The sequence below is a fragment of the Neodiprion virginianus genome, chromosome 5, assembly GCF_021901495.1.
Source record: "Neodiprion virginianus isolate iyNeoVirg1 chromosome 5, iyNeoVirg1.1, whole genome shotgun sequence".
NCBI lineage: Eukaryota > Metazoa > Arthropoda > Insecta > Hymenoptera > Diprionidae > Neodiprion > Neodiprion virginianus.
The window spans coordinates 12,071,269-12,079,014 of record NC_060881.1 but is presented as its reverse complement, the minus strand read 5'-3'; the positions used below and the strand labels follow the sequence as shown (position 1 = coordinate 12,079,014).

At 40.2% G+C, this 7,746-nt stretch overlaps 2 long non-coding RNA genes across 2 annotated transcripts; one reads left to right on the top strand and one right to left on the bottom strand.

Moving 5' to 3' along the window:
• Positions 1 to 371: 371 nt before the first annotated feature.
• On the top strand, positions 372 to 5,494 carry LOC124305252 (uncharacterized). Its single transcript, XR_006908355.1, has 2 exons — positions 372 to 689; positions 4,962 to 5,494. It is a non-coding gene; the product is annotated as an uncharacterized LOC124305252 (long non-coding RNA).
• On the bottom strand, positions 3,102 to 4,441 carry LOC124305253 (uncharacterized). The gene is made up of 3 exons (XR_006908356.1): positions 4,311 to 4,441; positions 3,848 to 3,918; positions 3,102 to 3,131 (listed from the first exon to the last, which is right to left on the bottom strand). It is a non-coding gene; the product is annotated as an uncharacterized LOC124305253 (long non-coding RNA).
• Positions 5,495 to 7,746: the final 2,252 nt, after the last annotated feature.

Below are 7,746 nucleotides of genomic sequence, written 5' to 3'. Positions count from 1 at the left end.
ACTACTGTTATGTTTCGGATACATTGTTAAAGCGGATATTTCGATACGTGTGCAATGTAACTATTGTCATTGTTGCCTTGGATGAAAGTAACTTATAATAAATATATATCATGTTTCGCAAAGGTGTGTGCTTTATCTCATTTAGTTGTCCTGTATTTCTCATAAGAATACATAGGTGTGGATGTAAAATAATTAATATCATTCAATTGGTGCAAGTTACCATTACTGAAATAGCTAAGAATGTGAGCGTTGCTGTATCATCTAACCCCTGAGATAAGTCCATATTGACCATACAAGAAGCTTTTAACAGCTTGTGTATTAATATAGTACATGAAAAATTATACCGAAAACATATTCTCAAGTCGGTTGTTACACGTTTATCGGAACCGCGTGATATTCGATTAAGTGTATTCAATTAAACGTATAATAATTGTTTACGGATATCGTTTTTACGTTAAATCAACACACATTAAGTACGTGTATTATTATAAAAAAAATTTTCCAATGAACACGCTTATTAAACGTGTTTGAACCACGAAAAATGGTGGCTATAACAGGTATATATTAAACGTCTACGTTAACATTTAAATTGCGTTCTTTCATACTTGTTTCATTACGTTTCCGAAAACCGTAATTTCGACGTTTACTTCAACCGTGGAATATCCGGATCATAATCACTAACAGAAAACGTTGATGAGCGCAGTCGAAAATACCTATATCAGGGCGGACATTTTTCACGAGAAAAAACGTATGTGCTGAACGATTATTCAACTACATACAACGTTATTTTTCGACGAATTTCTTACGATTTATTTACCAGCAATGTTTATTGGGAGTCGAGGCGATACGGGAGGTTCGGGTTGATGCTACCCCAGGTGTATATAAAGGTGCACCAAGATAGCCAGTGTAGTCTGATGAGACCGTCAGTAGGCGAAGTCGTCGAGAGCTGCAAGCGGTAGCTAGTGGTCCCTTGTTGGTCGGGATCGTTGTCGTCCAAGTACCTTGTTAGCGTGCGCCGAAGCGCGAAATAAAGAATTTACAAAAAAGAATTGGTTAAAAGTAGTTATTGCCTATTTTGTATCGAGTTCGGTTGGAGTACCCTGCTGAGGACGCGTAAACTAAAAATAATAGCGGTTGTGTGCCCTTGTGACGGGCGATTCTGAAACGCCACGTTACAGTAGATATACTCGGTCGATCGAGCAAGTGGTTGCCAATCGCATCCTTGTCCCCGCTCGCACAGATGTTTCCAGGAATGCAAGAATTGGGATTTTTCTTGTTTCAATTATGAATGTCAGTGAATAAAAGTATCTCCAGATTTGATAAATTTTGGATTCAATTAGCGGACGCTGAACCAAAATAATTAACCATTCCCAGTCCGAATACTTATTTTTTTTTTTTAATAAATATTATTTTTTTATTGATGTGAAAATATGTGACGCCTGGTGTTCTCCAATATTTGTACACGCAGTCTATGTGAAACTATACGAAGCCAGCTCGATAACATTTATGCAAAATGTGCAATGGGCAAGTGGTTGGGGGAAATTATTTTTTTCTCGAACTGAATCTTCCAAAGAATCATCAGCGAATTCCGAGCAAGCTCCGTAAACATATCAAGCAAACAGACGTACACGGACGTAGCTGTAGCGCAGCTGAGTGGATACCACATGAGGGTGGGGTATTGCGGAACACGGGTTCGATCCTGGGTCGCTTTTTATTTTTTTATTTTGTTTTTTATTTACTTATTTTTTTCTTTTAGAAGAGAACAAATAATTGAAACAATAAAATACCGAGAGTGAATCGATTTGTTCCCCGTTTTTGGCGCCTCTTTTTTTTACTTAATCCCCGCCCCTTTTTCATTACGGGTAACTCAGAAGAGAGAAAATGAATGAAAGTGAGAGTGGACCGACTTTTTTTTTCCTTACATTTTTTTTTATTTCATATTCTTGCTTAATCCCGCTTTCTTTTTTGTGTTTTTGATAACCGAGAAGAGAAAAAAAGAATGAAAAAAAAACAATTCCGAGAGTGTGTAGATTTTCTTCCATTTTTCCATTTTTTTTTTCCGTTTCGTTATTTGGTAGCCCGGATCAGAAAAATTTCAGCTATCTTTCTCGCAATCATGTGTCGGCTGATCAATCCTCGCGTGCTCTTAGAAGAGAATATATATACACACACATATATATATATATATATATATATATATATATATATATATATATATATATATATATATATTCCCAATCTATTGTTTTTTGCAGTATACTTCGACTTCGCCGGTCGACTCTCGATTCGAATATTTATGAGAAATTGTTCATGTATATCTCGAAATATATCCCGAAATGACGAAGTTTACAATGTATTACCATAAAAGTTTGAATCAAATATCGAGGACCCTGACTTGTGTCTGGACTCAGTAGAATCACCCACGTATCATTAATTGTCATTGCAGTTGATTTCTACTTTTCCTAAATATCATTGAATACCCTATAAATGTTCTGAAAATATCCTTGAATTTTTTATGGATTTTTTTGTAGGCACCACGAATAAAATGCGTATGCTCTATTCGAAAGGGTGAGCAATGTAAAGAATGTCGCACGAAAGCTGGTTGTGTTGGGATAATGGTCAACATGGAGTCGAATGCACCATGTCCACTCCTTGTGCTGTCATTTCAAACAGAACAATCACTAGGAAGACGTGCACTTGGCCAAACAATCAACGAACGTACGTCAGAAAATATAATAAATGTTGTCATTACCCAATATTATTATTATTCTTATTACTATCAGGAATATCATCATTATTATTATTAGTCTTTTTTGTATGGTTTTTATTTTTACTGCATCAATTTTTGTTACATACGATTGAGTATCGTGTTCACCACTACTGCCAACGCTCGTTCCTCCGTCGTCCGCGGGTCCGAAGACGTCTGCTTCGACGGACCGTCAGTGCGAGTCTTTCGGAACCGCGGATTCCGAGACACTCGCTTGTCCCGCTAGTTCGAGGTGGATCTGGCCACCTTGTGTAGTTGCGGAGTATCTGACGCAGATGCGGACGTTTTTTCTTTTTGTTTTCTGGCCTTTTTTTTGTCCCACCATCGCCGATTTTTTTTTTCTTCGTATTCTCGTTCGGGATAGCTGTAAAAGCAGAACAACACAACTGAGAGTAACCTATTGCAGTCCACTACAATCATCTACGCTGGTCCGCGTGGAAAATTAAAAAAAACACCATATAAGGTCGTATACGACTTCACCCGATTTCTTTTTAACTTTCTTTGAAGTATTTGTAAAAAAAAAATTGAAAGTAAAAGTTGCAGTTTTCGATCTTCTTTTTAATAACATTGGCATCATAATTTTGACGGCCCTGTAAACTCTATTTTCCATGAAAAAATTTTTTTTGAATTGTTTTCTCCAGACAGACCACTTTTCCGTAAGATTCCATAAAAAATCACCAGATCGGGCCCGCCTAAAGTTCTGGACTTAAAAAGTAAATTCTAAATCAAATCATGCGACTGTACAATGTTTTTTTTAGAGTCCACAACCCTACACGACTGCATTCTGACGATTCTTTTACTGAATCTACACATTTGGCCGAAGATTTACTAAAGTTGGTAACAAAATAAGTGTATTCTTTTTATTAAAAAAACAATCTAAATATGCAAATTGCATAAAGTATCCATCCGCGAGCAGGGCTTGCTATACCTCTTACTCTTTCGCAATACCGAATGGAAAACTTACAACCTTCTCCAGCATTGTCTGTGTAAGCTATGTGTAAGGCTCCACTGTATGTTTGGAATGCCGATATTGAAATGGTGAATAAAAAAGCGCACCGCATGCATCACACAAGTACTTACGATTCGGAGTTTTTGGGACCTCCGCGCTGTCCAAGGCAACACCAGGTTGAGGCGTTGTACTTTCATCCATCCTGCAATGAATAAAATATTCTTTGTACAGATGGGGTGTAGGGAATAAGACCGGAATAAGTCGGGATGCGAACATGTCGGGTCAATTGTTATTGAGGAAGGGGGACTCTGCATAGAGGCCTTAACATTTTTTTATTTATGCAAACAAAAGTCGTATCTACAATCCGAAACGATAGATTGTTCGAAATGCTTCAATCGACGTGTTAGAAAAATTGAAATTGGTATGTAACAAATTGTCGGAAGCGTTGTTTAGGAAATATTTTTTTTTGTTTAAAAAAAATGCATCTCCTACAATTTATTAGATTCCGATGTGAATATTTGATGACATGATTGTTGAACGGTTACCAACAAACGCTGATTTGGGATTTCCAAAGCGATTTGTGCGCGTACTCACATTTCGTCCTGGTTGACGATCCGGTTTAACGCCTCCATCTCAGTCGCCAAATTGTCAACAGGATTCGTCTGTACATAAGACAAGGAATATGAGATAATTCTGTTTGCAGCATTCAGTTTATTACGACTGCCATTGTTTCGTCCTATGAGCGATTAAAATGCTAATCGACAACGCATACTGAAATGTTGATACAGGATATTCTTTCTCAACTCTTACGATTCTGCGTACGCGGGTTAGCGATTTTACCGTTCGTCTGAAAATTACTTTCGTTTTACTATCTACACAAGGGTGGTCGTTAGATGGCTTTTTTGGAATTTCAATGTTGGATGGTCGTAGATCAGAGTAGGTATGCAAGGGGGGTTCTACACGCAGATTCCGGTTACCGACACTTACCGACCGAGCCGACCAGTCCGCCTATACATTCTCCCCAGACTCAAACCCTTTTCCGCTCCGCGCAGCCCAGACTCAAACCCTTTTCCGCGATGACGTCACAGTCTGACGTACCGAAGGTCAATTACCGACAGGACCCGACTCCCTCGTGCTTCACGCTCGCCATTATTCCTCGCAACGATTACTTTTTTTTTTTGAGAAACTCGAACACGAATCGATCTCGCAACACACGTTCACCTTAGTTGGTCGCCAGAACTCGAGTGATCTCACAAGGGGAGTGTCAAACTTGGGAATCACAGATTTCCATCACTTTTCTATATATTGTAGGGCAGGGTCCCCTCAATAAATATATAAAGCGGCAAGACGCCATTCGTTTTTATTATTGAGAAATTTCAACTCAAAGTTCTATATGTAACTTAAGTAGAAGGAACCTTTTTACCGGTTGCAGCAATAGTTCCGTGGCGTAGCGGTAACGCTCTTGCTTACGGAGCGACTTTATTTTTGATAATATTGATTACTTTGTTATTATAATTATTACAAATCCTATTTTTATCATTTTTTGTATTTTTTCCTAACTTAAAAATAAAAAAATAATTTATAGAAATATTAATTATTAATTATTTATTTTTGTATTAAATAATTTATAAAAAAAAAAAAAGTAACTCTGACGGAACTTGAACAGCCGTTCGGTCCCTCAGTAAGCAAGAGCGTTACCGCTACGCCACGGAACTATTGCTGCAACCGGTAAAAAGGTTCCTTCTACTTAAGTTACATATAGAACTTTGAGTTGAAATTTCTTAATAATAAAAACGAATGGCGTCTTGCCGCTTTATAGTATTATTGAGGGGACCCTGCCCTACAATATATATAAAAGTGATGGAAATCTGTGATTCCCAAGTTTGACACTCCCCTTGTCAGATGGCCGATCGGCCGCAACACCGATCTCGTCACGCTAATCCTTCGTGATGTCATCACCCCAACAATGCGCAACAATCCATCTGTCATTGATTTCGGGGATTGCGCAATTGACGTCGTCGCTACGCGGCGCAGAACTTAAGGCTAGATCGAGATGTCGTCTTCCGCGCAGCTCTACGGGATCCTGGGGTTGGGCGGGGTGGTGCTCCCTCGTCGCTAGCTGGTCTCTCGTGGTTGCCTAGGTTGGGCGTAGGCGGGGAGAGCGGGGAGGCTGCGGCGCGCCGGCCGCCAGCGGGAATCCCGTCCGCCTTGGATTCCCGCGCTGCAGGGATCTGCGTTGTCTCCCCCTCCGCAGCCTCGGTATCCTTCCCACGAGATCTCCGCGGTGTCGCCTTACCTCGAAATATCTTCGGCGTCGGAGTTGGTCGCTGGCTGGTAGCCGGTGTACTCAAAAAGAAATAAAAACAAAAGCCTGCAATATCCTTTCGTAATTCGCTATTTCGTCCCTGTCGAAGCCCGGGTGCGTGACTCCAGTTCTGGCGCTCTCTATGATTATTTCGCGACTCAATTTTCGAAACCCTTATTCCTGGATTCCGCCCAGGGTTCAGGGAGTGCCTTGTAACGGGCAGGCCTAACCGAAATGCCACGTTACAAGTTATAGCGCCCCACATCATTACTATACTCATAATAATTATAGCAGTCACGAGTAAAGACAGTACCATCTACAACATCTGCGTTCACTTGGCGGGGTGTAGCTGTGTTGATCTAAGACTCTTCGCACGAAAAAATTCTCAGGGTAACGCATACGTTGTCTGACATTTCCTCCTGATATATCTCGAGTTGTACGGTACCCTTAGTCTTTATTGTGAAATAGTGGCCTGGACAGGGTTGCCAGATGGCCGTTGCGAAAATATCGTACCAGGCTGCATAAATTTATCGAACACTTATCGTACGATGGTAAAAAAAATTATCGTCCTAATTATCGTGTATTATTATAAATTATCGCACTAAATTATGGTATACACCTTTCTGTTAGGAGAAAAGCATTGAGTTGATAAATCGATTCTTACTCCTGACAGTCCTGACGAGGAGGTTAAGCGGAATACCGATTGCTGGCAAAAATACAGAACAATAGAGGATGAAATTTTCGAAAATAAAATTGCTACGCTGTACTTATTTTCCACTGATTTTTGTATTTATCACAATGTTGTAATCTAACTACGCGATGATCACAAAATATTTCACGGAATTTCTCGTTAAGCCGGCAACACGTGTAGCGAAAACGAATCGACGCGGACTTCTATAACGGAAGAGAGGAGAGGGAATACCGAAGTTCGCTAACCGAACGGTAGACAAAATGAAAATTGAACCCAATGTCATTGTTGAATACAGGAGACAGTGGACACAAGATGAACATGCACTACTAACAGTAAGAGAAAGGAGAAAACACTGGAAACAGAGAAGCCAATACATAGACGAGATCGAGTGATCGACCAATAACCGCCTAGCGAGCGGCCTAGCGCTTTATCGCTCTCTGTTGTTCTTGTTATTTGTTATTGTTCTCTGTGTCTGTATTTCAGTAATAACCTTGACGGCCATCTAGCGGCAAGAAAACTCACCACAAAAATACCGGCGTGACGTTCTGACGTATCGACTAAGGAGCAAAAAAAAAATATCGGACAATCTCACATAATATGGTACAATTATCGTACCAATTAGTACGATAATCGTGTATCGTACGGACGGTAAATATATCGTACATGTACTATAGTTATCGTACGTATGGCAACCCTGGGCCTAGAGGTTATCCCGATGCTTAATGATGGTAGTGTCGAAATAGTTTGTTCAGAGACTGGCTAAGGCTTTGTCCTCAGTTTCGATGACCTGCTTGATTTCAGCAGCGAGGTATGATGGAAACAGCCGCGTAATTTCAAGGAGAACAATACTGAGGTGATTCTCGGCAAAGGTAGGATTCGCTGACGACGCGATGTGTTCTAGGACAGCGCCGTATTCCTTCTCCGCTATTTGCCTGATGCGATGAAGACTCGGTTCCTTGAGGTGCGTCAGATGCACTTTCTCGGCTATGTATGCGACGTATGATTTCTTTCACTCGTTTACTAAATGGGCTAAA